The sequence below is a fragment of the Scyliorhinus canicula genome, chromosome 10 (genome assembly GCF_902713615.1).
Source record: "Scyliorhinus canicula chromosome 10, sScyCan1.1, whole genome shotgun sequence".
Lineage (NCBI taxonomy): Eukaryota > Metazoa > Chordata > Chondrichthyes > Carcharhiniformes > Scyliorhinidae > Scyliorhinus > Scyliorhinus canicula.
This window is the reverse complement of record NC_052155.1, coordinates 136954462-136973691: the sequence shown is the minus strand read 5'-3', so window position 1 is coordinate 136973691 and position 19230 is coordinate 136954462. Positions and strand designations below refer to the sequence as shown.

At 41.3% G+C, this 19230-nt stretch overlaps 1 protein-coding gene across 1 annotated transcript in view; it reads left to right on the top strand.

The window, feature by feature from the left end:
* The window catches only part of eif3hb (eukaryotic translation initiation factor 3, subunit H, b), a 195208-nt gene that overhangs the window by 22528 nt on the left and 153450 nt on the right, over window positions 1-19230 (top strand). The window lies entirely within an intron of this gene.

The window sequence follows — 19230 nt, the reverse complement described above, 5'->3', positions numbered from 1 at the left end:
GTGATTCTGTGCAGTTGGAAAAGTATTACCAGTGAAGTGAAATCCAATTTCATTTGGGCTGTGAGTATTGTAATAAAGTAATATTCTGGTGCATTCTTTATCTGATGGTGAAGAAGTATATACTTTGATATGATTCCTATTTTGTTAATTGTAAATTGCGTGGTTCTTTCAAGAGTAGAGCATAGTCAGTAAATAAAATATTGCACTCACAGATAAAATCATATTAATAAATTGAGCCCTACCCATCTTTCAGTGTTAACTGCATTGCAGCGTTTGTATTGTTGTATTAATGGAGAAGACCACAGGAGGTCACTATATACTGCAAAACTAATGTTACAGACATCAAACGATCTTGTTCAATTGTAAATGCTCACTTTTTAAAACAAGATTATATTATGGATTATTGGATAAATTAAATGAGGCGTGTTCATTTTGTCTTGTGTAAGTGGCAAGCTGTGAATATTTGGCCTCTGATCCAGGTTAGGTGCAGCCCGATTGGCATGAGACACAAAGCCAGCCTGCATCCCAGGTAAAACCCTTCCATGGCTACAGCACATACCACCTGTGACACAAAAGGTAGACTGTCCTGAAAGATGTGCTGTTAGGTAATTTGGATATTCCGAATTCTCCCTTCATGTGTCCGAACAGTCACCAGAGTGTGGCGACTAGAGGCTTTTCACAGTAACTTCATTGCAGTGTTAAGCCTACTTGAACTGATGTTCTTTGTGTGGACACTTGCCCACGGCTCCTTATATCGTAGCTTTAGCCAGTTCAAAAATCTTGGTCAAATCCCAAACCGCTGCAGAACTGCCATCAAGTACCCCCATTCTACCCGGTCAAATGCCTTCTCAGCATCCAATGCCACAACCACCTCAGTTTCCTTCCCCTCCGCCGGTGCCATAACCACGTTCAATACCCTTCTAACGTCTGAAAAGAGCTGCCTCCCTCTCGAACCCCGTCTGATCTTCACCTATCACCTTCCGGAGGCACTCCTCCAGCCTACCCGCCAGTAGCTTCGCCAATACTTTTGCATCCACATTCAAAACCGATATGGGCCTGAACGACCCACACTCTGTCAGGTCATAGAATATTACAGCGCCCATGTCTTTTTTTAGCAACAGGGAAATCGATGCCTGCCCCAAGGTTTGTGGCAACACCTCCTTCCCTATCGCCTCTTCAAATATCCCCACCATCAGGGTTGCCAGCTTATCCTTGAATTTTTTATGATATTCCACCGGAAACCCATCCGGCCCTGCCACCTTCCCTGACTGCATCCTCCCAATCGCATCCTTTATCTCCTGCTCCACTATTGTTTCTTCTAATGTAGCCCTGCCCCCCTCCCCAACCTCGGGTACTCCACCCCATCTTGAAATTCCTGCATCTCCCTGTCTCCCCAGATGGTTCTGACCTGCAACACCCCTCATAAAATTCCTCAAAGACCTTGTTCCAGAGCCACCACCAACTTCCCTGACCTGTCCCTCAACCTGAACAATTTCCATTACTGCTGCCTCCCTCAGGAGCTGACCTAACATATCATGTTATCTCTTGTTCGTAATCACCATGCCTTATCTCCATGTTCGTAAACTGCACCCCTTGCTCGCCTCAGTTGGCGTACCATCTTCCTGGCAGATAGTCGGACAAAGCTCGCCTGTAGTTCCTTCCTCTTTTCCAAATTCGCTGGGTCCCCATCTTCTGCATAACTCCTATCTACCTCCAGCATCTCATCTATTACCCTCTGCCGCCCCAACCTCTCCTCTTTGTCCACCCTGGCCTTAAACGAGACCACCTCACCTCTCACCACCGCCTTTGGAGCCTCCCAGATAACTGCCTTCGGCACCTCACCCGTACAGTTGAAATCTACGTATTCCTCAATTACCTTTTCAATTTTTTCACAAAACCCTTGATTCCCCCAAAAGTCCCACATCATCTAATTTCCACCCTGGTCTCTGCGCTGCCGCCTTCTCCAGCACCATATCCACCCAATGTGGAGCATGATCTGACATGCAATTGCCGAGTATTCCGACCCCTTAACCCCAGCCAGCAAAGCCTTCCCCACCACGAAAAAGTCGATCCGAGCGTATACCTTATAGACTGCCGGGAATACCCCTCCCCCGACGGGACCAGCAAGCGTGGCTGTGACCTGTCCAACCTTGGCGCCAGCAGCAAGTTCCAGTCTCTTCCCCCCCCCGGTTTGTGTGTGTCCAAGTCGGGGATGGCTCCAAACACCAAACAGATGGTTCAAATGTTATAGAACGGTGGGTAGGACAATAACCCACTTCAGGAGGTCAAAATTGAATGGTGAACTAGATAGATGCATGGGAGATGACATTTAATGCAGATATGTTTGAAGCAATTCATCTTGGTAGAAGAATGAGGTGAGGCCATATAAACTAAATTGTACAATTTTAAATGAGGTGCAGGACCAGAGCTACCTGTGTTTGGCTGCGCATGCAGAAGTCTGGAGGCGTCAGGGCAAGCTGAGAAGGCCATAAGACATGTAGGATATTTGCTTTTCTACTGCCATAAAGCCTAAGAATTTGTTTGACCTCAGCTGGGCATCTCACTTCAGAAACAATGTCAAGGCCTTGGCTGTGTAGAAATTTACTAGAATGATATTATCAGGGATCACCAGTGGCAGTCACACAGAGAAACCAGAGACACGCAGACTGATTTATTTTGTGCAGGGAAAGTTAAGAGCAGATTTGATGGAGCTGTTCAGAATCTTGAAGGAGTAAATTTGGAGTAAACAGCAATAATTTTTTTCCAATGGCAGAAGTGTTGGTAACCACAGGACACAGAGATAAGGTAATTGACAGAGGAACCAGAGGTAGCATGAGGAAAAATATTTCTATACAGTGAGTTGCTGTGGTTGGAATGCACTGCTTGAAAGGCCATGGAAGCTGTTTCAATAATGGAATGGATTTTGCAGTCAATAGAAAAGAGATGCCACTCACCATTGACCTGAAAGGATACTACCTGCATGATTTAGTGGGCTTTACAATGCAGATTTCCTCTTTGCTATGTCAATTCTAATTTGGTGCCTTCAGTCCAACAACAGGGCAGCTGATCTGATCATCCAATCAGATTGAAGAATTCTCAGAAACAGCAAGGCAAAGATAAAAAGCAGGAAAGTTAAATCATACAGAAAGTATAAATTTCTTCTATCAGAAGCTAGTGAATCTTTGGTATTCTTTATCCCAGAGGGCTGTGGAGCTTAAATCACTGAGCATGTTCACGACAGAATTAGATAGATTTCTTGAATAGAACATAAAAAATACAGCACAGAACAGGCCCTTCGATCCGTGCCTATACCTTATAGACTGCCGATGTTGTGCCGAACTTTTGTCCTAGATTAAGAACAAATTAATCTACACCCCATCATTCTACCGTAATCCATGTACCTATCCAATAGCCGCTTGAAGGTCCCTAATGTTTCCGAATCAACTACTTCCACAGGCAGTGCATTCCATGCCCCCACTACTCTCTGGGTAAAGAACCTACCTCTGACATCCCCCCTATATCTTCCACCATTCACCTTAAATTTGTGTCCCCTTGTAATGGTTTGTTCTACCAGGGGGAAAAAGTCTCTGACTCTACTCTATTTATTCCCCATGTCATCTTATAAACCTCTATCAAGTCTCCCCTCATCCTTCTCCGTTCTAATGAGAAAAGGCCTAGCACCCTCAACCTTTCCTTGTAAGACCTATTCTGGAAAATTGTACGTATTCAATTAATGATGGATGATAACATCCATAATTTTTTAGGATACGACTGATAGACACTAATGCCATCAAGAGATATGGGGGCAGTGGGGAAAAAATGGTAGAGCTGTGATCTGTCTCAGTTGTGAGCAGGCTTGATAGACAAATGGCCTATTCCTGCTCCCATGTTCCTAAAGGGAAATAAAAATGGAGACTTGAGGCTGAGGAGAGAAATGAACTACAAAACAAACACTTTAAAAAATAATTTTAAATTTTAATTAAAATTATGCAATTTTACGTGTTCTTCACTTATAAATGTAGTTTTAGTGGGCCAGAAAGATTTTTCAGCTGTAACTATGATGAAGTACATTATTAAAAACTCAGTTATTCCCGATTGAACAAGGTCTAATGTTTACCTTGTTTGCACATTGAGAATAGCTTGCAATTAGTTAATGTTCAAAACAAACCAGTGATTTTAAATTATTCCACGTGCGAACACTGCGTACCCTGTGCAAAGTATCACGGACTGTAACTTTATGATTTCTGTGGTTAACTGCACATGCGGACACCAGACGTTAATTTTACCAAATAATAATGGTGCGCACTCACCGTTACACTGCTGCAAACTTTGGCCCATAAGCTTTCAAAGGGGATATTGGGATATTCTTGAATAATTTAAAGAACGGAGGTATGGGACTGTGAAAACCTGCATGGCATGATAGTACCATTTTTCTTCTGTATGATTCCATGACTTTAAGAACTATAGGAAAAATAGAAATGAGAGATTGGTCAAGTGAAAATAGAGATGAGAGATTGGTCAAAGAGGAAAAGGTATTTTGAAGAGACATTGCTGATGTTCGAGGAAAGGGAGCCAGTAATGGTAAGAGCAAATTACTGCGGATGCTGGAATCTGAAAAAAAAAAACATGTAAAGGTGCTACCGGCACCCTTCTTAGCCTTAATCACTCCATTTACATTCATTTTGTCTTCTGTCCTCGGCATCTTTGTCTGTCTCTACCTATCTCTGGCTCCGTGATCCAGCCACACCGCTCCACACACCCCCACTATAGTATAAATCTGACCTCATTTCCAGTTCCCTCTAGCTTTGACCAAAAGTCATCTGGACTCGAAACGTTAGCTCCCTTCTCTCTCCAGAGATGTCAGACCAGCTGAGATTGTCCAGTATTTTCTGTTTCTGAGCCAGTATTGGTGTCAGTTAGCATGGAGGCCATGAACAATGTAAGTCATTAGGAGTTGAATTGGGAAGAATCTAGAGAATAGAAGATTAGTTCCACACAAGAATTATGTTTGGAGAGAACAATGTTACTTGCGTGAAAATATTGTTATAGTCTGTTTAACTGAAATGGGTTCCGAGAAATGTGAAGATATCTAAATTTATTTTTGGTGTAATTGAAAAACACTGTATCCACGCTTGTGAAGTGAAATTCCAATGTAGCCTGGTTCTAATAATACTTCCAGGTTTGAAGTTGAAGCTATTAAATATCAGAATTTATGTTTAAAGGCTTTCATGTTTATTACTGTGCTATTAATGGTAATCATAGGCTAGTGGTGGCATTCATAGTAGTGTTTCTTTTTTTAAATAAATTTAAAGTACCCAATTATTTTTTTTTCCCAATTAAGGGGCAATTTAGTGTGGCCAGTCCACCTAACCAGCACATCTGTGGGTTGTGGGGTTGAAACCCACGCAGACATGGGGAGAACGTGCAAACTCCACTCAGAAAATGACCTGGGGCCAGGATCAAACCCAGGTCCTCAGTGCTCCATGCTAGTGTTTCAAAGGGGCATTTGACAGGAGTAAATTTTCATTGTGTTTGTTCTTGTAGTTTTCATATATACCAGAATTTGCAAAATGATGGGTGATTTAACAGCCAAATTTTACTTGAAGTTAAATTTTCTTTGATCCTCCAACTACACACAATTTTGTAATACATTGCTTTAATATAGTGTATTAATCCAATATTATAATCAGAATTTCTCAACAAAATCAGTGGAAAGTATCCTGAAGGTCAAATATCCATATTTTGTGTTTAAAAATCAGGATAAAGGCTGCAATATCAGAGCTTTTATTGAGTAGTTTTCGATTGAACAATGCACGATGATTATAATGGAAGGAGCAGAATTAATTGTCTATCATGGTAACCGTTTTCTATCCAGTTTAATGTTTTTAAGTTTTTGCTTTTTATTTTCTATTTCCTTGTCTTTGTGCTTGTTGTTCTTCCTAGTTGCTTCAATTTTTATCTTTGTAAGCCTTTTAGAGTCCCAATGTTTTGTGCCTTTACAGTTTCATCCAGTTTTGACACCAGTTTGAATTCTGATTTCTTATTTCCTGTTTTCCATGCCTACGAATTCATTATGTTAGCTTTTGTTTATAATGTCTTGATAAGCTAGCCAAATTTAAGAATGATCTGTAATCAAATTAGCTGCTTTGTTTTTACTCATGGATAGTATTCATCTCTGTTGTAGCACTTTGCAACTAAGACTCTTATCCTGATCAAAATTATTTCCGATTAAGCAAAATTGCATCTGCCCTGTTTCTTAGATTTTTCTTCCCTCCCCCCTCATGCCTAAATAGAATTGGGTAAAGTTGAAAAGGTCTACATTGGGTAGGTAATTGAAATGCATCGCAGCGCATGAACATATTTATGAAACGCCCTGTATAACTATTTGCAGATCTTTTTTCAGGTCATCCTGACCTGAAGTGTATAGGAGTTTGGAGGTATAACGTGATGATCACTTTGGTGAAATCAACTTAAAAATTAGCAATGGTAATCCCCAACATTTCCTCATCTTAGTTTGGCTGTCTAGTTTATAAGCTGTAAAAAATTCAAAGGGAAGTTTGATGATTTTATAGCTTGATAATGAAATTGGCCATTATACCTTCAATGTAATGTGAAACATGTCAACACCCTGGTTTTAAAAAAATATATTTTCCATACTTCTTGTAGTTTTCATTGCCGTTCATTTTCACAACCTGAATTTTTTGAAATGTGCCTTTCTGCGTATGTATTTTGGGAAGTGAAGAAAAAATATCCATTGTAGTCTATGCTGATTGTTTAAATTAATTTTTGAATCAAAATTGCTGTGAACAAGAGTTGAAATAGTTAGCTTTTAGAAACATTTTAAATTAATATGAAGTATGCAACTGATGATATGTGTTCCATTATTCACCCTTCCAACTTTGCTTTGTTAGCACAGATTCTTGAATTTGGAATCTTGGGGCCCAACTCCAGCAAAGTTGCAATAAAGTCTAGGAACTTGCGACTTCAAGATGATACTCATTGTGACTTTAGGAAGGAAGCTCGGAAAACCTAAGCAACTTTATGTTGGGTGCACCCATGATCATTGGTGGTGGCATTTGTCTGATGAGACTTCGGCTAAGGGTATGAGTGATCGGAGTGATCAAACACCCAGTTATGCCATGGCATTTTGTGATTTGCAGATAAAAAGCTTCATGTGAACTGAGCATGCTTACCGCTGCTGCACAAAGTCTAAATAATATTGTTTGCCAGTAGCCATTTCTAATCCTAATGACCAAAAAATTCAAATGAGTAGGAGAAAATGATTAAGAAAGCTGATGGCTATCACATTTTAATGTTGGTGACTAAAGGTGGTTCTTGGATCTTCTTCCTGTTTGGAAACTCGTATGTTGAGCTCTTATCTGCATAGGGCTATAAGTTGGCAGTTTACCGTGCTCTCTAAGCTGACAACTTTGGATGAGTTGCTCATGCATTCAATAAAGCACAAGAAATATTGATCACTCAGCTTTTCAGTGTGGTACTTATATTAAGTTCTCTGCTCTCTTTAATTTTGATTTCTGATTTCATCTTTTTGCCCCTCAGCTGCATCATGCTAATGTTTGAATCAAATCACAAAGTTTGCATTCAATTGGTTTAATATTTTTTGCAAGCATATATAACAATAAATTGAAAGAAATAAGTTGTGATCATGTCAAGAGAGGACAATGAAAGATGCGTGGGAGTGTTGAATTATTTGTTGCAGACAACTTGAGATGGCGCTCCATGGTTATTGGTCAATATGCTTGGAAAGAGTAGAAGAAGATGAGGTTAATTATAAGAGGGCAATTTTAGATTAAAGTTTGAGGATTGTATGAGGCAAGAAAGGCTGAGGATTCTATGGACCTGGTTAGGATAATGCTTGATGCTTGTCTACAAGTATGGAGCTGAATGAATGATGTTGCTTAGGAAGGTGGACAGCATTAGAATTAGAAACAATAAGTGAGACGAATGCGGGTTAGCTCTTTTAAAACATCAGATATTGAATGTACTGTTGGACCAAGAGAGTTGAAAAGGAGGATCTATTGAATGACTAAGCGGCACAGTGGTTAGCACTGCTGCCACACAGCACCAGGGACCCAGGTTCAATCCTGATCTTGGGTGACTGTGTGGAGTTTACACATTCTCCCTGTGTCTACGTGATATCCTCCGGGTGCTCCAGTTTCCTCCTCCAGTCCAAAGATGTGCAGGTTAGGTGGATTGGCCTTTCTAAATTGTCCCTCAGTGTCCAAATGTTAGGTGGGGTTATGAAGCTACAGGGATGGGGCAGGGGGTGAGCCTAGGTAGGGTGCCCTTTTGGAGAGTAGACTTGATGGGCCAAATGACCTCCTTCTGCACTGTAGAGATTCTATGATTCTATTCTATGACTGCTTCACAGTGGTAGCATATTTTGAGAAATATGTCTCATTTAGCCTGAACTTTGAAATATGTTCGAGATGATCTTTATAGATCAGGTCATTTCTTCTAAACAATTTGTAGCTATACTGTTAGGCTTCTAACTGGAAAACCTTGTTTGACATACCGAATCAGTCATAATATGGTAACTTTTCCTGATCTCCAGTTTTGTTTCTGCAAAGTTGGGATGGAGGTTAATCAAAATAAGATGTTCTATTTTAAACAAAATGAAAGCACAATTTTTTGCATTTGTCACTTATCTCTTCATAATGGAATATTTTTTCCATGCTAATGCTGGCTGTCTGAAAACAGGTATTCTCAGGCCAAGTATTGCCAGTTGGAGAGTAAAGCAACAATATGCAATAAACTCCCAATGTGTAATTCATCTGATCCTGCTATTTCTCCACACCCTATCAATATTTCCAGCACTTTTCTGAGGACTAAGCTGTTTCTGCTATAGTACTAAGTACACAAATAACTGGTTTGAGACTTTTCAGCTTTTGTTTTATGTAGAGATCATGGAACAGGAAGAAAATATTTTTCCGTTTCAGGTGGATTCAAAATAAAAAGTGGTGGTTAACCCACCCTGGTGCCACAGTCCTGAAACAAGTTTTAAAACTGCAGTTGAGCTCTCCGGTAGGGAGCTGATGTCTTGAAATTATCAGGAATGTTAATAAATCTTCAGTTTTTTTGTACAGTTGTGATTACAGATGACAGGCAACCCATAAACAGTGGCGCAGATCTTTTAAAAATTGGATTTTACTTTAGTGTTTTGTTTTCTGATTCTTGTGTAAGATTTTGAAGATCACTTATTGGAAGAGGTGCCATTTAGGTACACATGAGCATGCAAGAAGGGAAACTACTTCATTTGATAATTTAGCCATAAACTTGAATAATAAGTCATGCCTCATACTATGGGTTTGATGAGAAAGTATTCTGAGAAATGTTATTGCGCAATTCAATTGAAAGGGTAGTAAAGTTTTTTTTAAAAGCCTGATAATTAGCTATTGGGCTGGGTTGTCCTCTAATATTCTAAACACATACACATAACTATTCATTTTCTCCTCATAGCTGCTCAATCACAGTAGCTAATTCTCTCCAGTATTCTAAAGGAATCAATTTGATGGACTAAATCTAACAATTTCTTCAAAAAATGTTCTTGTCTTGACATGGTTTCTCTATTTGTTTTACATGCTTTCCAAACAAACATTGTACTTTAATGGTTTAATTGTGGTGTTTTCAAAAGAAATGTGCAGTTTTAAAAACAAAATTAAGTTTCTTGTTTCTGTCTAACTGATTCCCAATGGGAATGTTTACATTGTTTCTTTTGATGAATCACCAAATATATGTGATATTATATTTTGTCATAATAGGATGGGAAGTATTCTAGAGTGAGTATACCCAAACAATTGTGGCATCATAAGGAACACAATTTTGTGAGCATATATAAATATTAAATGCAAATGAAGAAGATGGCTCCTGGAATAATTCCTGGAATATTCCAGAAGGTGATGGGGTGGGGGATGGGGGGGATGGGTAACCCTACTTTGGATATAATTGGATAAGTAAGGGTGGATCGAAGTGGGAGCAGTTCAACTGTACTGGACAGTGAAGGAGAGAGAGACTGGTAGGATGACATGTCAACGGCTGTAGAAAGGTTGAAGACCAATAATGCACCACAGTCACATGCTTGAAGGATGTAATTTGTCACTTTGGTTAGACCATTTTTGGTTTTGTTGGGGCTGGAAAGGTTCAAACGAGAAGTTGCAGGAAAGTGAGCGTCGATTTGGGAGCAAGGGAAAAGAGAATTTGGGAACGAATTGAAGGGGTTTTGAATGGAAGGGGACAGTCCCTGAGCAGAGTAAACATTTAGATGCCAACTAGCATAAGGTTACTATGCTAGTACATTAGACTTGTTGGAACATAAGTTGTGTGTCTTGTCGTTCAGTGGAAAGCAGGGAGTCACAGAGGCAGGAGCTCGATCTTGAACACCAAATGAGCTCGGACTAGATACAAGAGGGATAGACAAGAAACGTAGGCAACAGAAAAAGAGGATGCAAATTAACATGGAGTTCATGTTGTACAGCCATGACTGGCATTATGAGGGATGCCTCCAGTAGCAAAAATGTCAGAGAAGAGATGATGTGAGCGATTCCAAGTTCAAATGCTGTGGTTGGATGAAGTTGCCATGTTGAGGAGGTGAATTCAACCGAGAGCATCCAATGAACTGTATCCAGATTGGAAGTGGTTATGGAGAGAAATTGGACCTAGGGGAATGTTATCAGACATTGCACTGCTGAAGGCGGACCAGTGGAATTAAGTGCTTGAGGAGGAGTGAAAATGTCATCATGTGGCAACAGAGCACAATCTAGGATTAAATGTAAATATGGCTTTATGGATCCACTAAGTGCTACATGCTGAGACTAGTTGACTCTTTTGAACTTCGTGAATTTAACAAGTTTCATTGTGAGGACATCACTCTATTCTTTCAATTAGATATTCAAGAAACAGTGTTTCTGATCCAGCCACCATATAAATTTAATTCACATAACCCTGTTCATAAATATCCACGATCTCTGTGTTAACCTGTTTGATATTTCGCTAGAATCTGAAAAGTTAGCAAAACTATTTTCTTTTCTCGCATAGTTTCGGGAAAATGGATCTTCTCAATGTGATGTGCTGCCTCATTGCCATAGCATTGACTGTTAATTTCAATTACTTATAAAATTAAACTTGATAAACCAATATGTTTTCAACTTCCCAAAATAAATATGACGAGCAAAGAATAGTACAGCACGGGAACAAGCCCTTTGGCCCGCCAAGCCTGCACCGATCACATGTCCTATCTAGACCACCCCAAATTATAATTTGTTAATATAGTGATTTCTAGGGCAGCACGGTGGCCTAGTGGTTAGCACAGCTGCCTCACGGCGCTGAGGTCCCAGGTTCGATCCCGGCTCTGGGTCACTGTCTGTGTGGAGTTTGCACATTCTCCCCGTGTCTGCGTGGGTTTCGCCCCCACAATCCAAAAATGTGCAGAGTAGGTGGATTGGCCATGCTAAATTGCCCCTTAATTGGAAAAAATAATAGGATAATCTAAATTTTTTTAAAAATACAAAAAAAATAGTGATTTCTTTTTGGGTTTTTTCCTTTTTTTAAATAAATTTAGAATACCCAATTCATTTTCTCCAATTAAGGGGCAATTTAATGTGGCCAATTGACCTACCCTGCACATCTTTGGGTTGTGGGGCCGAAACCCACACAGACACGGGGAGAATGTGCAAACTCCACACGGACAGTGAACCAGAGCCGGGATCGAATCTGGGACCGTGGCGCCGTGAGGCAGCAGGGCTAACCCACTGCACCACCGTGCTGCCCTTCTGATTTCTTGTGATAATTCCCCATAGAGGTTTTTTGTTCCTGTATTTATGAATCTTGAAAGGTAGCTAGAACAGGATTTCATGGATCAGCATACTGTTAAATTTGAAACATAATTTTTAATAACAATGAGGGTAAAGGCAGTGCTGCTAAAATTGCTGGTACTGTTCAAAAGGAACTGTTGAAATCTTATTAGAATAGTGTTTTCCATTGTTTATGGTAATCCAAATACCTATTGAATAAATACAACATACTGCAGCTGCTGAAAGTCTGAAAAAATGCTCGGTGGGCTAGTGGTACCAATATTCCTGGTCGCATTTTTGTCAATTTTCAAATGAATACAGAGATTTCAAAATGGGCACTCTAGTTATGTGACCGTTCTCCACAATGATTTCAAAAGGATGTTTATCTGGTGTTTGGGCCTGGCCATTGCATCGGTTATAATGTCGCAGTCATTAGCCTCTGAAAGGGTCACCACCCATGTTGAGGATTTTGTTGTGACAAGCCATTTTCTGGGAAGACCCTGTGATTTCATGTGGGAGGTGAGCTTATCAAGATGCAAATAATGTCCATTGTTCCTTTAATGGTTCCCTTTTGAAATTGACCTAGGTAGTCCCAGATGTGAGATGGGGCTGTTTACAACTCTTCTGAAAAATGAGTTTCATGATTGCAATGTCCTTATAGTAGAGTGTGAGATTCCACAAGGGTGAAAGGGGAACTGTTTTCATTCTCCTAATTCCTTTCGGAAGTTTGCAAGACAGATGCCCAATCCTGTGAGCCCTGTGACCTGTGGCAGCCATCTTTTTAGTTCAGCCAAAGTCCATTAAAAAAAAGATACAAAAATAATTTACGTATACAGGTTTCATGTTTTATTGACCTGCCATGCAAGTAGCAGACACATTTCTATACATAAGGAAATCTATTAAGCCCATCCTCATTCACCCATCTAGAATTCTAAAATATCACTGCCATCATGCCTTTTTATTAAATTTCGCATGAATCTGTAATATTAATTAGCACAGGGGCTAGAATGGTAAGGCATTTAGTGGTAACAGGACTCAAAGGAACAGGGAAGCAGTCGACTATAGGAGGACATGATGGGTTGAAAATAGAGATTCATGGTTGTCCAACTGGGAAGAACCCCCTCCACCAACCACCACCACCACCACACCAAACAAGTTGACAGCTATAAGCATTTTTTTTTTTTTTTTTGTTTTTTTTTTTAAATTTAGATTAGCCAATTATTTTTTCCAATTAAGGGGCAATTTAGCGTGGCCAATCCACCTACTCTGCACATTTTTGGGTTGTGGGGGCGAAACCCACGCAGACACGGGGAGAACGTGCAAACTCCACACGGACAGTGACCCAGAGCCGGGATCGAACCTGGGACCTCAGCGCCGTGAGGCGGTTGTGCTAACCACTAGGCCACCGTGCTGCCCTCGCTATAAGCATTTTTGTGTATAATGGCGAAGAACAATTGATAAGCAGTTAGGAGATTGAAAGCACAATTAAAAGTGACCTGGCAACATTATTTTTGTCCAAAAGACAGAAGAAAATGGGTGCAGAGGATATAGAGGGGTAGTGGGCGGTGAGGGATACAAGGAAGAGTCAAACGTGCTCTGGTCAGTGACCAAGGCTATGGGGATGGAGAGGCAAAGTTGAACAGATGAGAGTTTATAGCGAAAGGGAAAATGCTGGAAAATCTCAGCAAGTCTGGAAGCATCTGTAGGGAGAGAAAAGAGCTAACGTTTCGAGTCCGATGACTCTTTGTCAAAGCTAACAGACAGAGATAGTTGGAAATATTTATACTGTGGAGTGAGAATGAAAGATGAGTCATAGCCACAGAAACCCAGGGAAACTGGGTACTAATGGCCACAGATACCAAGGAGAAAGAGTGTTAATGGCAGTCCCCAAAGAGGACAAAAGATGTGACAGGTCAAACAGCAGGGAAACTAATATCAGAGGATGAACTGTAGGTGTATATTGGGAGGAGTTTGCAGAGGACAGGAAGATTTATTAATTCAAAAGAGAGAGTCCAAGAGGAACTGAAATGGGAATTGTAATCATTGAGGATGGCTTGTCGCTCAGTGGAGAGGCTGAAGTAGGAAAGTTTTATAGATGAGAAATTCTGAGTAAATCCAGAGCAGACAACATTTGATGCTGAATATTTTGTCGTAGAGAGTTCGTGCAAGTGAGTTTCATGGAGGCGAAGGTGGTGGAGATACCAGTGGAATTGGTGGAGAGACCAGAGTGTGATTTATTGACAAAGCCCACACGGTCATTGCAGCAGCTTTGGCAGAGCAGGTTTAGGAGTTTGAGAAAGGGAATGATATGGTCACTTGTGAGCAAAGTTTCAGTCAAGACCACAATGTCAATGTAATCATCCTTAATAACCATGTGGATGACAAGGTACTTATTTTCAAGTGATGGGACATCCAGGAAGAGATCCAGAGAGGGATGCTGAGTCTGCTAAGAGTCTAAGGGGGGAGCGGTGAGGGCGGGGGGTCAGTGGGATGGGATGGCGTTTGACAAAGTTATCCATCTGTGGCTATGCGGGGTAGAAAGGAGGTGGACTAAAGGAGAGGACAATCCAATTGGGAGATGCAACTTTTAAAAGGGGTGGGGTTCGGTGGTGCTGACTACTATTCAAAATGGGAGAAATGAACAGTGGCATGACGTGGTGCCAGGAAGGAAAGCGTCAAGAGAAAAGGAAAGCAAAACTTGCTAAAAGTAATTGACTTGAATTCAGAGTGCCCGCCAAAATGTGCTTCAAAAGAACACTGAATTCAGCTTGAATGCATAATTTGGAGAGGTGCACTCGTCATAACCAGAAAAGAGACCATCTAAGAAAGTCCAATGTTTTGTCTTTCTTCCAGACATGACACTCCAACCTAAAATCTTACTATCTAAATAATGACATGTACCATATTTATACCTTAGAATATTTATTGCACGATTCTATTTAGGTTTGCTGTAATCTTTTTTTTTCCCCAATTCCCCCCGCATATTACTCTGTAATCTTTGTTTTTACCTCCTTTTTAATTTTCTCGTGGAGCTTGGCTACTGGTGATTGCTCCATTGCATGAACAGGCCTATTATCATTTCCTCCTAATGTACACAATTGTATCTGCATAGGGGTTTATGGAAATAGTGCGGCTTGTGAATCTGTGTGGTGTAATACTGAAGCCTATTGACCATGGAATATGCGCCCATTTGTACAAATGGGAGCATTGTGTATCTGAGGTTTGTGATTTTTGGGTATAATTAATCATGTCTCATAAAACAAGGCTGGAATTTAGAGACTATTTATTTTGGTAAGCAAGTTTTAAAAGACACCAAACTGAAGAAAAAAGACATTGATGGAAAAAGTTGATATTCACAACCTCTGGCTGGAACATTTTGACGTTATTTCTGTTGGTCAATCGATCTGAACTTAAAATTTAAGCTAAGTCCTGCCTGCATGTTTGTACTAGTACATTTGTTACCATACTTCCTTTCCCAAGTTTATTGAATTTAAAATTTTTAAATATGAGCACCATATAATACTTCAGAAATGTAGTGAGAAATATTTTAAAATTAGAAACAGAAATCAACAAGAAGGGCAATCCTCTGCCATGCTGAACTAACTCAACATTAATACAATTATTGTGCTCTTCCCTGAGGCTTTTCCCTGTCCCGCTAATGCTCTACAACTACAAAGCTGAAAAAAATAAATATTTTTAGTAAGAGCTCCCTTCTCCCTGAGGAGGCTTCAGTGGAATCCACATCCAACAACTTGCTCTGAAAACTCTGCTCACATTTTGACAGCTGTGGACATATTCCACCACAGCATTCTAAAACAATTGACCACATTCTAAATACAACAACCCCCAAGATTATTTTTTAAAAGTACATTTTCCCTATCTCCCAATTTGTACAGATTCCTTAATAAATTCTGGGGTCTGGATTCACACCCTCACTAAAACAAATCCATCTTACTTGGGGCATCCCCTATCTATGAATCAAGTTCAGTTGAAATTCGTCCATTAGTTTTTGAGATATATTCTTTGCAGACTAACAAACAGAGCAAAGCATTGCCTCTGCCACTGTAAACATGTGAAAAAGTAAGTATTTTAATGTCGTGCTGACTTTTGCTGGCAATTTGTGATACTCCAGTCACTGGGGCCTTTCAGTGTGAGAAATGAAAGTTCAGAATTTTTAACAAAGTATCCCCAATTATTTTTAAAAGCTAATATATTTTGGTGTCAGCACTTTACAGAGGATGAGCAGTACCCATCACAGTCCAATATTACTCTCGGATATGCTTTTGCTTCTTCAACTCATCGTGCCATTTTTTTGAATATGTTTGAAAATCCAATTGCACTAGATTAATACCATAGCTGAAGTAGTATGCACAGTTTTGGACACCGTATCTAAGGAAATACGTTTGCCTTGGAGGTGTGTGATGAATGTAAGAAATTGTCATTTTATATTTTATATATTTTGCAGTAATGTCATTAAAACCTAGGTTAATATGCATACAGACAACATGACTGCTAGGGCAGTGATTAAAGTGTTTAGAAAAGTGCGATAATCATTGATTTGCAGGTGGAGTGCTCCGTTAATAGATCTTGAAAACCATCTACTTGTTTACAGATAGCTAGCTAATGGAATTATTGTTTAGGATTGAAGGACCACGGGGTGTAGATAATTTATGAGGGATGTTGTGTTTGGTCCTGGCAAAAAAAGTCAAGGAACATTGTGTATGAAGAGACAAAAGAATTCCTTTGCTTTGGGCATAGATAATATAGTTAATGGGAGGAACCAGGCCTGTCTGAAGAATCAATAGGTCCTAGAATTCTAATCTAAATAGTGATGTTTGAGTTTGGTCGTGAAAGGTTTTCTCTCCAAAGATACTGCACAGAGAAAAACAAGTAAAACCCTGGTTGTTAACTTTACTTAGTTACTAGACCTCATTGCAGCCTTGATTCAAACTTGGACAAAGGGTGAGGTTAGAGTCCCTGCCCTTGACGTCAGTGCAGCATTTGACTGAGTGTAGCATCAAGAAGTCCTGGCAAAAGTGGAGTCAATTGGAATTAGTGGGGAAACTCTCTGCTTGGAGTCATACCTAGCACGAAGGAAGATGGTTGTGATTGTTGGAGGTCAATCATCTCAATTCCAGGACATCACTGCAGGAGTTCCTCAGGATTCTAGGCCAAGGCCAAACCATCTTCAGCTGCTTCATGAATGATCCTAATCCCGTATAGAAGAAACAGAACTTTAATAATAAAAATAAAATGCACCCCCCCCCCATCCCAAACTGCTGACGGTAACCAGTTACCAAAAAGGATGAAGGCCTGCCACTTTGAGTTGAATCCTTCCATCTTTCATGGTGTACGTGACCTTCTCAAGGTGCAAAAATCCCATTAGTTCCCCAAACAAACTGAGGCCTGAGGTGGCACTGGGGACCTCCACCCAAGCAGCACTCGCTTCCGGGCTATTAGCGAGGCGAAGACTAGGACATACCCTCATCGCCATCTGCAGCACTGTCGAGTCCTATACTCCAAACATAGTCACCAATGGTGCCAGCTGAACCCCCCTAAAGCCCCCCCCCCCGCAATATAGATTCCAGATCCTTGAACCACCCCCCGCTCCTTATCAATATTTGACATCCAGTAGTAGCATAACAGATTAGGTAGTGTCAACCTCCCCGACTGCCTATTCATTTGCGAAAATGTCCTATGAACCCGAGGAATCTTACTAACCCAAACAAAAGCTGATATCAGTTTATTAACCCTTTAAAAGAAAAACTTGGGGAGAAAGACTGGGAGACACTGGAACAAAAATAAAAATCTCGGGAGAATATTCATATTCCCGCTAAGGTCAGAGGGAGGGTGTCCCACCTTTTCAAATTGGCCTTCAGTCCATCCACCAGACGAGAAAAGTTATGTTTATGGACGCCCAGTCATGGGTCACCCCGATTCCCAGATACCGGAAGCTAGTCCTGGCCAGATGAAACAGCAGCCATCTCAGATCAGCTCCCCTCCCAGGTGGTTTCACTGGAAAATATTCACTCTTGCCCAGATTCAGCTTGTAGGAGCCAAACCTCCTGAGCAACTCCGTTATCTCCCCACATTGGAGCGTGGGTCCGTGATATATAGCAACAAATTATCTGCATATAAGGACCCCGATGGACACGCCCCCCCCCCCCCCCCCCCCCCCCCCCTTCCCCTCTCCCAACTCTATCCCTCTCCATCTGTTAGATGACCTCAACACGATCGTATACCACTATTCAGTTGGAAATAACCAATCCCAGGGCATTAGTACATTCACTCGCGGTGGGGGCCCCGTACAGAATACAGAAGCCTCACCCATAAAATAATTTATTTTCAAAAAATGTTTCCAGTTAGGGTCAAATTAGCACGGACAATCCACCTACCCTGCGCATCTTTGGATTGTGGGGGTGAGACCCACACAGACACAGGGAGAATGTGCAATGTCCACACGGCCAGTGACCCGGGGCCGGGATCAAACCCGGTCTTGGCACTGTGAGGCAACTGTGCTACTCACTCTGCCACCGTGCTGCCCCATGAAATAAATTTTGGCTCAAACCCAACCCTATTGAGTGCCTTCTCCACATCCATCAAAATAATCACCTCTGGCTCGGTCCCTAAGGAGGGTGACAACACAACATTTAACGCTCTCCTAATATTGGCCGACAACTGACGACCCGTAACAAATTCAGTCTGCACCTCTGAAATCACCCCAGGTAAGCAGGGCTCCAAACGCATTGCCACCTCCTTAGCCAACAAACTAGGCCAATAACCACATTCCATGGGAGCCCTGTCGTCCAGGACCAAGGAAATTGACGCCTGTGCCAGCATAGCCAGCAACAACCCCCCACGCCCGGACCCGGTGCTTTGCCCATCTGCATTAACCTCATAGAACATAGAACAGTACAGCACAGAACAGGTCCTTCGTCCCTCGATGTTGTGCCGAGCAATGATCATCCTACTCAAACCCACATATCTACCCTATACCCGTAACCCAACAAACCCCCCCCCCCCTTACTTTTTAGGATACTACGGGCAATTTAGCATGGCCAATCCACCTAACCCGCACATCTTTGGACTGTGGGAAGAAACCGGAGCACCCGGAGGAAACCCACGCACACACGGGGAGGACGTGCAGACTCCGCACAGACAGTGACCCAGCCGGGAACCGAACCTGGGACCCTGGAGCTGTGAAGCATTTATGCTAACCACCATGCCACCGTGCTGCCCACGGTACAGCTCATTATTCATCCGGCCCTATTAGCATCTCCTATTAACCTTCTCTCCTGCCCGACCACCAGAAAGGTCAACCCATCCAAAAATTGCTTAATTGATGAACCCTCTTTCGGTGGCTCTGACTCCTACAACCCACACTAGAAGGCCTCAAACACCTTAAAATGGCAGAAACCAA